General features: G+C 36.1%; 2 protein-coding genes across 12 annotated transcripts in view; one reads left to right on the top strand and one right to left on the bottom strand.

The window, feature by feature from the left end:
* Positions 1-18,003, bottom strand: part of TCF12 (transcription factor 12) — an 884,529-nt gene that overhangs the window by 557,656 nt on the left and 308,870 nt on the right. The window lies entirely within an intron of this gene.
* Positions 1-18,003, top strand: part of ZNF280D (zinc finger protein 280D) — a 99,256-nt gene that overhangs the window by 1,260 nt on the left and 79,993 nt on the right. The window lies entirely within an intron of this gene.

Here is an 18,003-nt window from a genome sequence, read left to right as displayed (position 1 = left end):
AGGAGACCAAAAGGGGGTTCGGGATTTGCAGGCACAGGGCCCCTCATTTGGCCCAGATGACCGGTCGTTCCACGTTTGCACCCTCATTTTTGTCAAAGGGACCTCCCCTGCTCTGCCATAGAATTCCCGTTATTGTCTACAGAAGAAGGGCCCTGAGGAGAAACGTGGAGTTGGAGACACAATTTTCTGAGCTTTGCAAGGTTCACTTACTGAGACGGAAAGAATGATCTCACTCTGAGGTTTTAGCCTGCTCCAGCGGTGGAAGGAGTTCCTCCCAACTTATCTCAAGTTTTAACGCTTTTAAGGAGAAATCTGCTGGAGAGGAAAAACGTCAAGGTGAACCCGCTTCTGCAAGCACGGGAGACCTTTGGCCAAGAGTCTTTGTTTGCGAAGATTCGTTAGTTTAAAAAAAAAAAAACTGTCATCTTAAATATTTGGCTTTATTGTTTTCAGGTTTGGACAGAATTTGTCTTTTTTAGTGCCATGAAACATAAAATGGAACGCTGGAAGGAGAGTTTTAAAGCACAAAAGCTGCCTCTTAGCATCTGTAAGGTGTCCTGCTTTGGGGGACTACTGTGCCAACTCCAGCTGTCTCCACGCAGAAACTTAACCAGGGAAGGCACTGGTTTGCTTATACCATTGTTAGGGCTGTGCGCCTCTGATGTTTTAACATCATTACAAATACCGTTGTAATTGTGTCTTGCTTTTGTTTCTTTCTTTGATAACCCCTGATTTGTATCTCTTAGCAAACCCTTTTGAAGTGGTCTAGGTTGCGGGAATCATTTTGCAGGCAAGGAAACAGCCTCAGGGAGAGGACTTGAATGAGGTCACTAACTAGGAAGAGCCAAGGCCAATTATATTAATAGAACCGTAGGTCTTCTGACTCCTTCTCCAGTGCTCAACGCTAGTATATACCATTTTTGTGGGAACGAAGTAGATGAGAATAGGCAAGGAGGCTCACCTAAAGATTTTAAGAAATACTACTCAATTGCCCTTTCGTTGATATTTTTATGTTTTACTTTTGAAATGCGGGTGTTATGTTGCCCAGGCTGGTCTCAGACTCCTGGGCTCAAGCTGACCTCTCAGCCTCCGTAGCTGGGATTACAGGTGTGCATCATCTAGCCTGGCTTTTATATTTTTATTTTCGAATGAATTTATTAACTTTGCAACTTGTTATTTTTTTCGAAAATATTGAAAAGTTAAATAGCCCATTTGAACACCATACCTACCACCTAGTTTTAACGCTACCTTTTTGCCATATTTGCGTTTTCCACTTCCCTCACATTCTGTTTTCCGAACATTTTCAAAGTGCGTTACGGATATGACAGTTCAGCCCTAAATGCTGTATGTGTGTCAGTATGTATTTTGTAAGAGATCAAGGCCATTTTTCTGTGTAACAGTACCACAATCACACTTAAGAAAGTGAAGAATATTCCTTACACTCTAACATGTGGTGTAGTATATATTCACATTTCCCCCCATTTCTTCGAAATTCCTTTTCAATCGTTTTTTGTTGTTGTTGTTGAGATAGGTACTTGCTCTGTGTCCCAGGATGGAGTGCTGTGGAGCAGTCTTGGCTCACTGCATCCTTGACCTTCTTCCTGGGCTCAAGCCATCCTTCCACCTCAGCCTCCTGAGTGGCTGGGAACCCAGGAGCACACCACCACACCCAGCTAATTTTTGTATTTTTTGTAGAGATGGGGTTTTGCAGTGTTGCCTAGGCTGGTCTCAAACTCCTGGGTTCAAGTGATCCACCTGCCCCGGCCTCCCAAAGTGCTGGGATTGCAGATGTGAGCCACAGCACTGGGTGACATTGATCTTTTGGAGAGACCAGGTCTGTAGTCTTATAGAATAACCCATATTCCATGTTTTAGTGATAGTTCCTCCTCATAGTGTTTAAATTTGTTCCCTCTATCCTGTTTTCTGTAAACTTGGAATTGGGTCTAAAGGCTTGAATATATTCAGGTTTAATACTTTTTTTGATAGGAATACTTTGTAAGTCATGCAGTATACTTCATTGCATACAACATCCAAAGGCACATAAAGTAGGCTTGTCTTACTAATAATCCTAAATTTGACAGGCTATCTTTCCATTGTAAGCATTTCCTTCTGCAATTAGCAAGTAATTTGTGGTGTGATATTTTGGCATTAGGGTAAGAATTTACCTGCAGTAATCTGATAAACACAGTTGGGAGCAGTCCTTTAGGTATGGGTTTGGAAGTTAGGAAGAAGGAGGAGTGGAGACAATTCTGGAGGAAATGCTAACCTATCTACTTTAGGGAACTTGGAATGCTACTGTGTGTTGGCATCAGAGCCTAGGGAGACTAGGAGAGAGGAGGCAGAAAGTAGATGTCAGAAAGACTTTGCCTTCTTTGAAAGTTTGCTTAGGACCATTAGTAGTAAGCTATGGTAAGTAGAAAAGTTCTGAAGTAGTTTGATGTTGAAGGATTGCAAGTGCTTCAACTGGAACATCTGTCCAGTTAGGCTACTAATCCAGTCTTTTTTCATTCCAGTGTTTTATTAATCAGCATTGGCTCACTGAAATAGCAATTTTCACAAATGAAAAGTCAACTGTAGTTTTAGGTGACAGGAAATTGGAAATTTCTATTGACAACATATTTTGTTATTCCAAAATCAAGTTTTGGAAGATGAGGAATGTTTTTGATATATTCACTAATTAAATATATAAATCCTGAATAGTTTTTTTCTTGCTTTAGAGAAGAATTAAAAAACTGTTTGAATTTTCAGTCAGATTTCTTTAAATAGTGATTTAAATAATGACTTGATTTACTTAGTGCCTTGTATCAAAAATTGTATGTTTAGAATTTTAATTCATTTCTCCAAAGCAATTTTAAGGATTCTCTTAACCCTCAGTATAGGAGGAAAAGTATACAATTATCATTATCATCTGGGTCAAAAGGGACTGTTACTTTTTTGCATTTTAAGTTATGTATAATTTATAGGAGTAAAAATATATCATAATTGGAGCTTAATAAGAATTTAAATATAGCAATTCTCTTTTTATATACTTAGAAAAATAAAAAACAAAATATCTATTTCATGCATTTAATTACATGACACCCCTACAACAAATATACATCACATTTGAACGCTTTATGTAAACATTCTTATTATTTAATAACACCCATTTTTTTCCTTTTTGAGTTTTTGTATCTATACAAAGAACATCTTCCTTTCTTCCCATTTTCAGATATGTGCAAAAATCATTCTGGTTAGAGGATAAGACAACATTCCCTTCCTAGTTTCTGCAAGTTATTTTCCTAGTTGCATGAGGAATTTCTTCTTGGTAACTTACAGTTTTGTAACTGAAGCTTTTCCCATACAATGAAAGTATACTCTGAACTAATACCAGTCATAAGCCATCTTCAAGTCATTCTCTTCCAAGTATTGTTTCTGACCCACTTTTTGAATGTATCACTCCTGTAGTCTTTTTGTAATACAGATCACTTCAGGTTAATTTATGTAAGGATTTAAAATTCATTGATGGTTGAGATGAATTGAGCTGAGAATTCTGGGTAGGTATAGTTTTCCTTAGGACAATAAGAATCATGAAGTATATTCGAAATCCAGATTTTGTGCGATTGACTTCTTTTGCTTTTCCATTTGTGAAAATTCATAGAAGTTCAATGCTATTCTTCATAAGAGTGCCAACAAGGAGAGTTTGATGCTGTATGATATTCAGCCAAGTCTAAATTTGTAAAAAATTTGTCACAAGTTATATGTCTGACAGAGTTTTGAAATTTTTCTGGCATTTCCTTTTTTTTTTTTTTTTTTTTTTTTTTTGAGACGGAGTCTCGCTCTGTCGCCTGGGCTGGAGTGCAGTGGCCAGATCTCAGCTCACTGCAAGCTCCGCCTCCCGGGTTTACGCCATTCTCCTGCCTCAGCCTCCCAAGTAACTGGGACTACAGGCGCCCACCACCGCGCCCGGCTAGTTTTTTTTTTTTTTTTTTGTATTTTTTAGTAGAGACGGGGTTTCACCGTGTTCGCCAGGATGGTCTCGATCTTCTGACCTCGTGATCCACCCGTCTCGGCCTCCCAAAGTGCTGGGATTACAGGCTTGAGCCACCGTGCCCGGCCACCTGGCATTTCTTATATATCAATCTTGATTCTGCTCTCATACCTTTTCCAAATCTCTGTGTAGATCTACATTGTCCAAGCTTATCATATTTCATTGTCACCTGTTGCTCAGATTTTCATTTCCTGTTTTTCACCTTTGAAGGTATTTCTACCTGAAATGGGCAACATCATCTGAATGGAATTAATTATAGATGCTCCTTGAATTACGATAGGTTACATCCTTGATAAACCCATCATTAGTTGAAAGTATCATGAGTTGAAAATGCATTTAATGCACCTAACATACTGAACATCATACCTTGGTTTAGCCTACCTCAAATATGCACAGAACATTCACAGTAGTCTACAGTTGGGCGACATCATCTAACTTAAAACTTATAATAATAAAGTGTTGAATATCTCATGTAATTTATTGAGTACTGTACTGAAAGTGAAAAACAGAATGGTTGTATGAGTACTTGAAGTAATGAATGCACTTTGACACCATGATAGAGTTGAAAAATTGTTTTAAGTTGAACTATCTTAAGTTGGAGACTGTCTGTACTTAGCACCTTTCATACATGACCCTGGAACTATTTGTCTTATGAATACTGATTCTAAATTTCAAATGCTTCCCTAATAGGTTCTTGCTTGTCATTCCTTCTGGGTTGCCTTTTTGCGTGTACATCATCAAAATGCGATACTGGAAGAGTTTTTGAAACCTTTGATAGTTCACAATTTTGTTGAAGACAGTACATCTATCTTCTTTGCTCCACAATTGCAAGATATTTTCAATTTCAGATTTGTAAATAATTAGAATGATCAATCCGATGAATTTTTAAAAATGTCTTCATTTTCTGTTTCCTTCCAGTCACCTTTGCATACACCTGCATTCAATACTTGTGCACTTAAGCGTTGTATCAAGGCTGGGTGTGGTGACTTATGCCTATAATCCCAGCACTTTGGGAGGCCAAGGCGGGATTACTTGAGCCTAGGAGTTTAAGACCAGCCAGGGCAACATAAGGAGACCTTGTCTCTACAAAAAATAAAAACTTAGCTGGGTGTAGTGGCGTATGCCTGTTGGCCCAGATACTTGGGAGGCTAAGGTGGGAGGATCACTTGAGCCTGGAAGGTCTGGGCCGCAGTGAGCTGCGATTGTGCCACTGCATTGCAGCCTGGGTGACAGAGTGAGACCCTGTCTCTTAAAAACAAAATTGTATTAAGTAAAATTTTAGCACACACTTGTAAGGGATCAAAGACTGTCACATTTTCTTTGAGCAGAACAGCATGGTCCATATTCTTAATGTAAAAATACTGTGTGATGAAGTTCTTCCTGCTGAATGAGAATGCCATATTTCCTTTTCGTTTTTAGAAATACGATGTTCTCTCATCGATTAAGTTTGAGAGGATTTGTCTAGAATAACTCATCTGAGGGCTCAGTCTGAGATTTCCCTTACAAACTCATTTTCACTGCCATCATTAAGAGTCTAAAGTGTGCTATCCATCTTTGTGTTAATCTTCTGGTTCATCTAATAGTTGTGAAGTGCCTTCCTCTGTTAATTTTCTTCTCCCATTTTGGTCAGAAAATGAAGTCTGAGTTCTTAACTGTATTCAGTGAAAACTAAAAACAGATGAAGGGGATCAGAATATGCCACTCAAGCATAAGGATTATTTTGAGTTGAAGGGAAGTGAGAATCAATAGATGCAGGAAGAGTTCTGTGCCCTCCCCTTATTTGCCTAGTAGTAGCAGAGCATTAATTTCTATCTTTTTTCTTTCCTTTTTTTTTTTTTTGAGACGGTGTCTTGCTCTTGTTGTCCAGGCTGGAGTGCAGTGGCATGATCTTGGCTCTCTGCAACCTCCATCTCCCAGGTTCAAGTGATTCTCCTGCCTCAGCCTCCCGAGTAGCTGGAACTACAGGCATGCATCACCATGCCTGGCTAATTTTGTATTTTTAGTAGAGGAGATTTTGCCATGTTGGCCAGGCTGGTCCCAAGCTCCTGACCTCAGGTGATCTGCCCACCTCGGCCTCCCAAAGTGCTGGGATTACAGGCATGAGCCACCACGCCCAGCCAATTTCCTTCTTGCAACAGGGAGGAAAGAGCAATTCTTTTCCCTTGAGATGGAGAGTCAAGGCAGAGATGAGTTTGTATAAACAAACTTTACTGAAATAACTGTTATCTTCCATTAGTTCTCCCATCTTTTTCTAGCCACTTTCCCATGGTTTATTGTCCCTGATATTCCAAGTTCCCTTTTTTGGGGGAATTAAAACAGTATAAAAGCCCCTACGTCTAACTACTTGTTTGAGTTTCACTTCTTTTTTGTGAACTCCTGTGCATGTAAATACTAATAAAAATTGTATGTTTCTTCTCTTGTGAATCTGTCTTTTCATAGTTTAATTCACAGGCCATGAGGTACTGAACCAAAGATGATAGAGGAATTGTTTTCCCTCCCTGACATAGACTACAAAAATGTCTTCAGTTTTCCATATGTCTTTGAAAGTTGATGCAATATTTTTGCAAAACTATAAGAAAACTGGAAAATAAATGAGAAAAATGAAGGCTAATGCATTAGTGATGATTTATTTCACTATGATTCTTTTAGGCAGTCCCATTTTCTTATTTTTTTAGCGTAGTTGGGATTAATTGATGAACAATGGTGAAATAATACCTAGAATGATGGAGTTAACAAAATATTTCAAGATGTAGGAAGAATAAAGTCACTAACATCCCATAACGTATTTTAGATTGATAAAAGGATTCTGTTATAGACCCACATAATAATTATAAGATATAAAGAGTTTTAATCTATTTAAAAGTAGTAAGTAAATTTTCCCCTCTTTGTTTAAAGATCTCTAGGAAACAATGTGAATAATAAAATGTCAGTCTTTCTAAGTAGTAACTGCTGAAGAAAGAAAGTAAAAAGCTAAAATAGTTTCCTTTGGACTCTGATAGTACACTGAACTTCAATGGTTAATTTGGACAGTTAGAGTTCCACCCCTCTCCAAGACACACATTAAACCTACCTGCCTCTTCTACTTCCATAATAGATTTTTTTAGCCTGTTGTACTTTAATACATCTCTAATGAATATAGGCAGTACCTAGAAAGTTATTCCTTGAGGTTTCTTTCTAAAGTTTTTTTGTTGTTACCAGCTTGTTGTTGTTTTTTTTAAACCTTTCTTCCAAGCTTTACCTTCAGAGACCTTTCATAATAAAAAATTATTAATTGGAACCCTGGCACATCAGGTGTTGTATTTAGACTTTTTGGTTAAATGGATTACACCAAAAGTGTATTTCATTTCAGTCATTTTCTTTGCAAACATTCCTGTTTTTCTGGTTTTGTATAACAGGATGAAGACAAAGTGATTTTTGGGATGATGTATGCTTTGCTTCTTTGTATTTGTAAATACAATGCCTTACATGTAATTAATGTTCAATAAATACTTTTTCTTAGTGTTTTTTTTTTTTTTTTTAAATCACCTGAATATTCCCCAACAGTTTAAAATTACTGCTTTACTTTTTGGGTTGTTATGTAACTTACACATTTTTGACCAGCCAATATAGTAATTTAGCTTTGTTTTTTAAAAGGGCTTTGACTTGTGTTTCTCTAGTACAGTAGTTCTTTAAATGTGGTCTTGGGCTTGAGACACTTTGAAGGATTCTACCGGGTCCTCCCTTTACCACATACTTTTCTTGTGAAGCTGTATTTTCTTCACTTCAATGGAAGAGTGTAGTGCAACAGGTTGAATGCAGAAGGTTGTAAGAGAATCCAGCTGTCTTTATTAAGACATATTAATGAGGTATGCAAAAATGTAGCAAAAATGTAAAACAATACCACTCTTCTCCAAATTTTTTGTTTTGAGAAATACACTTATTTTTTGTAAAAATATGTAATGCTTTCATTATTATCATCTTTAAGTAAATGAATGCATATTGAAAAAAATTTCTTAGGTTTGGGGTTTGTGGACTCCCAGGCAAAGATTCCATCCGTAAAGGTTAGTCAACCACACATCTTTTTTTGCTCAGATTTGGGATTTTTTTTTTTTAACGTTATTAACTGAATGCTGTTCAGTTGATATGCATTTTGACTAGGGCTAGTCACCAAAGCAAAGATGATTAGTCTATGAACTAATTTGCCTCTTGCTTCTAGGCTTCACTCCTGTGCATTCCTTATTTTGTGGGTTACCTTTGGCAAGTCTAAGCTAAGCCTGGAGGGGCTTGGGAGAGGTCTGGGGGTTTTAGGTATAATCCTAATCTCTGTTGTATCTCTTGCTCTGCTTTTCCTATTCAAGGTTTAAGATTATCTGACTCTCAGCTATACAGGATTGCTGACTGCTGCTAGAAAGGCCCTCATAACCAAAATGCAACACGGAAATAGCTTTCTTACATTCCATGAGAAAAAAAATAGATCTGACAACTTTATTGAATAGAAAAAGGTCAATAAGAAAACTGGCACTACTTTGGTGACACTACATTGTAGTGTCTGTTCATTTGAGAAGTTATATGCGAGAGATGTCTTTCTGTTCTTTGATTTCTTTTTTTGTAGTGTTTAAGAGATTATAAAGTATGCTCACAGTTACCATATTCCATCATCAGAACAAATACTTCTTTGGAAAAGGTGGCGTTATCATCATCCATCCTTTACAGATGAAGAAATCAAGTCTTAGAAAAAGTTCATTTTATTCATTGGAATAATACTGGGTGCCAGATACCGTGTATTCATTTTATAAGATATGGTGCCTTGGTTTTCCCTCACTTCACCCTCAGCCTTTTTATCTCAGAATTACATGTTCTCTTCTATTTGGGCTAGACAGTGCAGGCTAGCCTTACAGGCTGGCAGTGACAACAACTGTTAGAAGTGCTGGCTCCTGAAGCATTTGACCTATTCTGCACCTCACTGCACCTAGAAGCTTTTAGCAGTAGGATAACCTAACCCAGCTCTGTATAGGTTGATGGGAAGTTATTAAAGAATTTGGAATTGGTAAATGACAGAATGAAAGCATTATTTTAGTAAATTGTTAATTTGGGGGCTCTTTATTGAAGAGATGAAAGCAAAAATCTGGATGCGGAGAGACCAAGTACAGATAGTCCCCACCTTAAGATGGTTCAACTTAAGGTTTTTTGACTTTATGATGGTGTGACAGTGGTATACGTTTAGTAGAAACTGTACTTCAAGTTTTGAATTTTTATCTTTTTCTGGGCCAGTGATATGTGGTATGATAGCATATTGTGATACTAGGCAGCAACAGCAAGCTGCAGCTACCAGTCACTCACATGATCATGAGGGTAAACAACTGATAACATACGGTATACTATGTTGTCAGATGATTTTGCCCAACCGCAGGCTAATGTAAAGGTTCTGAGCACGTTTAAGGTAAGTTAGACTAAGCTGTGATGTTCGGTATTTTAGGTGTATTGAATGCATTTTCAACTTACGATATTTTCAACTTAGGATGGGTTTAATCAGGACATTACCCCATCATAAGCTAAGGAGCAACTGCATAAAGTGAATCTTATAAAGTAAATCTGTTTCACTTTAGGTGTGAGGTTCTATGGGCATGGCCAAGTATTGAGTGGATGGAGAGGCAAGGGTGGTGTGGGAAATATTTTGAAGGAAGTCTATAGGACTGGGGAATTGACTAGATATAATTAAAAGAGGGAGACATTGAAAAAAAACCTCCAGGGATTCAAGATCGGAAGGATGCCGGGCGCGGTGGCTCAAGCCTGTAATCCCAGCACTTTGGGAGGCCGAGGCGGGCGGATCACAAGCTCAGGAGATTGAGACCACAGTGAAACCCCGTCTCTACTAAAAATACAAAAAATTAGCCGGGCGCGGTGGCGGGCGCCTGTAGTCCCAGCTACTCAGGAGGCTGAGGCAGGAGAATGGCGGGAACCCGGGAGGCGGAGCTTGCAGTGAGCCGAGATCGCGCCACTGCACTCCAGTCTGGGCAACAGCGTGAGACTCCGTCACAAAAAAAAAAAAAAAAAAAAAAAAAAGATCGGAAGGATGGCAGTTTCATTAGTAGAAAAAGGGAAATGCAAAAGTAAAACTAACTTTTATAATTTAAGGTAAGACTCATATAACATAATTTCACCATTTAAAAATGTACAATTCAGTGGCATTTAGTACATTGATAGTGTTGTACAACTGTCAACACTATCTAATTCCATAATATTTTCAGCTCCTCAAAAGGAAACCTATTACCCATTATTCTGGATATTAGATATAAATAGAATCAAACAATGTGTGACTGACTTCTTTTACTTTCAAGGCTTCATGTTGTAGCATGTATCAGTGCTTCATTTTAAAAAATTGCTAAATAATGCTACATTGTATTAATATACCACATTTTATTTACTAGTTGAACATTTGGGTTGTTTCTGCTTTTTTTGGCTTTTATGAATAATGCTGTAGAAATAATTTCTATTTTAAGATATTGCCACAGCTACCCCAACCTTCAGCCAAGCAATACCCTGATTAGTCAGCAGCCATCAACATGGAGGCAGGACCTTCCTCCAGCAGAAAGATTATGACTCACTGAAGGCTCAAATGAGCTTTATCTTTTTTTTAGTAATAAAGTAGTTTTTATTAAGGTATATATGTTGTTTTTTAGAGACAATGCTATTGCACATTTAGACTCTACTATAGTTGTAAACCTAACTTTTATATTCACTGAGAAACCAAACAATGCGTGTGACTTGCTTTATTGCAATATTCACTTTATTGTGGTGGTGGTGGTCTGGGACAGAGCCCTCAATATCTCCAAGGTGTGCACGTACTGAATTTGAGGTGTTTTTATTATTTTTAAATATCTAGATAGCAGTTTTCGGTAGTAAAAGAGGAAGGACTGTGACTTAGATGAGATGTCAGGTTGTCTTTCTCCGTCTGTGTTCTTATAAATAAATAAATCCCTGAGGTTGGGCATTTTATAAAGAAAAAAGGTTTATTTGGCTCATGGTTCTGCAAGCTGTACAAGTAGCGTGGTACCAGCATCTGCTTGGCTTTTGGTGAGGGCCTCAGGCTGCATCCATTCATGGAAAAACAAAGGGGAAGCTGTGTGGGTAGCAATTTATAAGGTGAGAGAGAAGCGAGAGAAAGAGGAGGGAGGTCTCTCAGGCTTTTTTTTTTTTTTTTTTTTTTTTTTTAAACAACCATTTCTTGTGGGAACTAATAGACTGAGAACTCACTCATTACCGTGAGGACAGCACCAAGCCATTCATGAGGGATTTGTCTCTTCCATCCAAACACGTCTCATTACCCTACCTGCAACATTGGAGATCAAATTTCAACATGAGGTTTGAGAGACAAACATTGAAACTATAGCAGAGGTGATTATTTTCTGATCATATAGGCTGCTGTTGAGAATTGATAGGTGAGACTATGGAATTTATTAGATCTGCTGTGGGGAACAGTTTATGTAGGACTGAGGTCTAAACTTTGTGGAAAACCTGTTTTTACATTATTTAAGGAGGAAGTAATCTGGAGAATCTGTAAAGAGTTAAAAAGGAGTAGGTGAGTACACAGGACTGTTGGTGTATAGAAAATTACTGAGCATGATATTTCAAGAAATGGGGTTAAAATAGCTGCGAGATAAACAAGGAAAATACAAATGAAGAAAAGGTAATTTGATTTGGCTATTGGGAGGGTTTTTGGGATCTTCAGGTGGATACTTGCTTTTAGTAAAGTACTGTAGAGTAGATAATGCTATAGCTGCCCTGCTGTGCTCAGCTCAGTTTTGACTGACAAAGTGGGTAGCAGTAACTAGAGCAGGTGGTTTGCAACCTGGATCAGGTTTGCAGGAGGTTATAGTTGGGTGAAGAGGAAGTGATGAAGAGATTCTCTGTACCCTTTGTGAAAAAGTTTTCGTTCATAGCAAAGCTTTTAATAACTGTACTGATTTAGATTCGTTTGTAGATTTAAGTAGTCTGTTGAAGCATAGCCTTTCTATGTATTAATATTATATTAAAAGACCTTTGTGTTTACAAAAATGTTAAAATTCTAAAAGGTTGAGTTATCATGATGCTATAATATTTGAGATGTTTGATCTGAATCGGTGTCTGTGAAGCAGGTGATTTCATTGAGAGTTTTGATTTAAGCCATCAAACAGCTTTATTAAAATGAAATTAATTTAAGATTATTGGATGTTACTTTTTTAAAAGAATTTACTTGTTTTGAATAAACTCAAGACTTTTATTCTCAGTGTTGAGCTTCAACCTAACTGCTTCATTCATTATATTGTACTTGCAAGGTCCTAGAAAATATTTGGATGTAGCAGGTTGATTACCAAATATTTTATTGCCAATTCAAAAATGAAGTTTTATAATTCAACATGTCTAATTAGAATAATTTTTTTTAGTGAAATAATTAAAAATCTTCCATATCTTTCAGTCTAGGCAGAAATTTACATACCTCTACTAGATGGAAATATTTTCGGTGTTAGGGTTGGAAGGGTTCTTGAAGGGATCTTGAAAGTGAACATTTTCAATCACATAATGCTTAAATTTTTCATATTTTTCTTTGGTGAGCTTTCTCACCTAGAGTTCGTCTTAGTTTTTGATATTTTAACTGCTAATTGTTTTGTTCTTGTATTGAGATGAAGTTTGCCTCCCTGTAATTTGGTATTCCAAATATTCCAGTATTCCTGGTGGAGGCAAATAGTGTCATATCTGAAATATTCAGCCTTAGAAGTGCCTGGGTTTGAATCCTTGCTCCTTTACTAAGTTTTGTTACTTTGGACAAGGTACTTACCCTGTGTAACTAAATTTCCACAGCTGTAAACAGGGGATGATGATAGTGTCTACCTCATAGGAGTTTTTGAGGATTAGATGAAATAATATATGCATTTAATGTTAGCTAATGTTAATAATTGTGTACTAATTACAATTATTTTATAATTATATATTTATCATTATATTGTATAATTTATAGTGATATTTTATATATATAAAATATAGTATATAATATTCTACTATAACATAGTAGAATGTAAGGAATGAAGTAATGTTAAAGCTCAATACTAGCAATTCTCTGGTTTGCTCAAAACAAGTAAATATTACTATTGTTGTTATTGTTACTTGAGCCACACAAAGATCAAGTCACCTTCTTTCCTTCTTTCTCATGACAAACTTTAAAATTTCCGTAAATAGCTTTTACTTCTCCCACCCTATAGTCTCATGTTTTTTAGGACTTTAGTCCTTTCAACTTGACCTAGACAAAGCTCTAGTTCTGAATTCCTTGTAGTGGACATGTTATTTTTGCCACCCAGCATCTATTTACCCTTACTTGGTTTTCCTTTGGAAAACCATTCTTTCCTCCAATCTTTATTCTTGTGCTTTTTGATTAAGACTCTCCCTCTGGTACCAGGGAGAGCATGTGATGTAAGCCCAAACCTATCACAATGCCTTAGCATTCCCTTAGTGATTGGCTTAGTGAAGGGCATGTAATTTTAGCCAAGCAAACCAACTCCAATAATAGCTGGGTCTCTTGTCATTGTCCTGGATTTCAGTTTTGAAGAGTGTTAGACTGGAGCTGTTACAGTCATCCTCAATGGATATTATGAGGATAGAATCAATACAGAGGAAGCGAAGCCCAGGAATGGAGAAAGAAACCAGATTCACATGATATTGTTTGAATTATGTCTAGTTATTTTTACAAATGAGCCAATAAATATCCTTTTGCATAAACCAGTTTGAGTTGGGTTTTTGTTACTTATAGTTGAAAGAATCATGACCAATATGTAGTATTTCAAGTGGGGGTGTTGATTAGTATAGAATAGGGTAAAATGACCTTCTCTCTGATTTAATACTCAAATTCTGTTATTTTGACACTGTGTCACAAATCTGATATCAGTCCCCACTTAAAATCCCTCAATGGTTTTTCATTGTTCTTAGGATAAGGACAGAATTTCTTAACACAGTCCATAGGTGCTTCATTGTTTAACTCTTAACTCTTGTCTATCTCTGTTGTCTTATCTCTTCCCATGTAACTCCTTGCTTTTTTTTTTTTTTTGTCACAGTGGTTTCTTTGCAGCTTTTCATATTTGCTGGCCTGCCTTTTGCCATAGGTCTTTTGCACATGCAGTTCTTTCTTCATGGAATCCTCCCTTCCTTCTCCTGTTTGCCTAGTTAACTCCAACCCTTTCTTCAAATAACAGCTTAATCATCACTTTTTTTTTTTTTTTTTTTTTTTTTTTTTTTAGCAAAACCAATTTTGATTATACTGGCTATAATTCCAGATTCATAACCTTCATAGCACTTACCATTGTCATTTTACATCCCTTTGTATGAGTGTTTGTCCCTATCTCTAGACTACAGGTTTCATGAATGCAATAACTATGTATTAATTTTTGTTCATTGTTGTATTCCTACCCGACACACAGTACATGTTCAATCAGTACAGCTGTCCCTTAGTATTCATGAGAGATTGGTTCCAGGACCCCAGTGGATAGCAGAATCTGAGGATGCTCAAGTCCCTTATATAACATGGTGTAGTACTTGGATATAACCTATACACATGCTCTCATATACTTTAAATCATCTCTAGATTACTTATGATACCTAATACAAAGTAAATGCTATGTAAATTGTTGTTATATGTTTTTAAATTTGCATTTTTTATTCCGTTGTTACTGTTTATTGGTTTTGTTTCTGAATATTTCAGTCCGTGGTTGGTTGAATCTGTGGATGTGGAACCACGGATAGGGAGGGACAATTGTATACTTTTGGAATAAATGACCTTCCGTCTTATAGATCTTCTGGTACATCTTCAACAGTACATCTTCAATTTGTATTTTTGTTAATTTTTTTGGAGGGGGGCAAATACAAAACTGTTACTACCATTCGTTCTCTTATTGAGATCTTTTAAAACTTCATTCCATTTATTTATGTATTTAACATATTCCTTCATTTGTTTTTCGATCCAGGGACAGACTGGGTAAAGCCTCATTCTGCTTGTTTACATGTATTACACTCTCTACTCATGTATAAATTTAATCTGCACACAGGATAGGCTTTTTTCAAATTATTGCTGTAAATACTGCCCTTAGTTAAGTCATTCAAGGCATTAGAATACCCTTTTTACCCCTTAACCACAACTCTGTCTTCAATCACTATTATCTGTTGTATCACACACACACCAAACTACTGAGTGGGATTGGGAATAGGGCAGGAGAGGGAATAGATTCTTACTTTGTACTCTATATACTTCTGTATGTTTGAACCATTTTCAGTAAACATGTTTTATTTTTTTAAAAACAGTGCTAATGAAAATATTTTTACTTTAAGGATTAATGTATATGTTTCTTCCATGATAGGGTATTTCCTAACCCCTGGCTAGTGTGATTGCTTTTATTCAAACTCCTAACCTAGAAACTCTTAACTTTTTGGTTCATAGGCTGCTATGAGAATTTGATGCACTGTCTTATCTTTCCAGAAATTGAGTATTCACAAAATTTTGCTAACTTTTATATTTCTGTGGTGCCCCAAACCTTATCAAGAACCTCTGCTGTACCACTTTTAGGTTTTGTAATTATAGCAACCATATCCTCTTTTATAAGATATTTATGTATTCATCATAATCCCCCTAATAGGTAGCTTTTTGAGATAGGGTCCTTTTTATATCCTATGAAAAAAGTGTTGCGATTTGCACCTTGCATTAGAAAGAAAACAATTAAGGATATTATTTTTCAAATTCTTAATCGTTAATATTATTAAGTATTTTATTGTCCTTTCAAAGTCTGATTGAGCTCACTAACTTGGAGAATTGTTTTGGCTTTAAGGAATCCATCTGGATTTATCTTAATTTCAGAGAATTAAAATGCTAATTATTTGATAAGTTACCTTCAGAGAACGAAGTTTTTTGTGTAAGTGAGGAGATGGGCAGGGAAAGCTGGCCTCATTGAGGACCTGGATTTTCCCTGTTCTAGTCCTGATCACCTTGAAGGCCACTTCTTTCAAGACTGAATTCCAACCTTTTCCCTTCTCTTTGCCTGTTCATTGTTAAGATTCTCAAATATGTAATCTTTTAAAAATAACATTTGATATTTTTGGTTTGTTTTAAAAATAAAAACTATGGTGTATCCATATATTCCCTTTTTAAAGATCTTTTCTTTCTTAGAGTGCTTATTATCAGAAGACAACATTCTTCATAAAAATTAGAATCTTTCAGAAACTGAGTGAGATTTATCTTCTGAAGTCTCTTAAGATTCTATAATCATCTAGTGTTTTGTCTCTAGTGTTTTAACTGCTGATCAGGTGTTTTTAATAATGAAGTTTGTGTGGTCCGAATGTGCCCTTTTCAAGAATAAGACTGGTTTTTAACAGTAACAACTAGACTGATTCTGAAAAAGATACTTAGTTTTCTAACACTAAAACATTTGTAAGAAATGCTTGAGGCACAAAAGAAAGTATTGATTTAAATTTCATGTGCTTAAAGATTGTAAATAAAAAATATAAAAGTTAATTTCTTTATAAAATTTCATAGCTAAATCCCTAAATTTTTAAAAATCATTTTAATCATAGGTCTCTCTTTTAATTATATTATTATTGCTTATGATTTACATTTTCTATCACACAGATAGTGCCAAAGTAGATATCATCATTCACTGCTTTTCTAATCCTGTTACAGTAATTTCCAATTTTCCATAATGGAATCAACAGGCAATGGATAGTAAGGGGATATACAACAGTAGTTTTAAAAATTGCTGTTTTTACTCAAAAGATTTCATATGATTGTAAGGTGATGAACATTAAATAAAAATTAATTTTCAAATACTTTCTTGAGATAGTTGGAAGTGCTTGAGGGATCACAAAATCAGGGTTTGAAATTTAGATTGGTATTCATAGTTAAGAATTCACTTTGTATCCTTTAAGTTCTATTCATTTGAGATTAGAATTCAAAAATGATAGTCCTCCATTTCAGTATGCCATTGGTGACAGAAAGACTAAAGAATTGCTTATAAAATGAAATAGAATATAAACAAAAGCTGATTTAAGTAGAATTACTTAAATGCCTGATTTCTTGGAAAATTTCTGAGAGTAAAAAATGGAAGATCAAACTTTACTGAACCAATAAGCCAGTGTCATCTAAATGATTCCACCGAAACACTCATTTTAAGTATATAAGTAAATTGTTAGTTTTTTATAGATAGAACATTATCTTGAGCTAACTTTATGAGTTAGTTGAAGTTCATTTTTATGTGCAATACTTATTTTGCATATAAGTTTTTGCTATTTGAAATGGTTTTCTTTTTTGTACCTGTTTTTTTGTTAAGTTGATCATATCTTGTTTTTTTTGGCGTTGCCAACTTCTTGGTTAGTAATACAATCCCCAATTAAAATATTTTTACGATGGGGAGACAAAAAGAAAGATTAACTTTATAATGTGATTTTTTGGATTATTTCATTGATTATATATCTTGAATTTATGGGATTGGGGAAGATGTAGAAGTTAACTGTTCTGCCGGGCATGGTGGCTCACACCTGTAATGCCAGCACTTTGGGAGGCCAAGGCGGGCAGATCACTTGAGTTCAGGAGTTTGAGACCAGCCTGGCCAACATGGTGAAACCCTGAATGTACCAAAAATACAAAATTATTCGGGCGTGGTGGTGCGCGCCTACAGTCCCAGCTACTCGGGAGGCTGAGGCAGGAGAATCACTTGAACCTGGGAGGCTGAGGTTGCAGTGAGCTGAGATGGTGCCACTGCACTCCAGCCTGATCAACAGAGCAAGACTCCATCTCAGAAAAAAAAGCTAACCATTCACCATGTTCCTCATAATCTCTTTTGTGTTTTAATTACTAGCTATTCATTTATTTATTTATTTTTTAGAAAATAAAATACTAAGATACATGTAGAATGAGTGCTTTTTCTTACCTTTTCTTTCTTTTTTTTTGGAGTGAGGGTCTCACTCTGTCACCCAGGCTGGAGTGC

Source organism: Macaca thibetana, chromosome 7 (genome assembly GCF_024542745.1).
Source record: "Macaca thibetana thibetana isolate TM-01 chromosome 7, ASM2454274v1, whole genome shotgun sequence".
NCBI lineage: Eukaryota > Metazoa > Chordata > Mammalia > Primates > Cercopithecidae > Macaca > Macaca thibetana.
The sequence above is the reverse complement of the archived record's forward strand: the minus strand, read 5'-3'. Positions and strand labels throughout refer to the sequence as shown.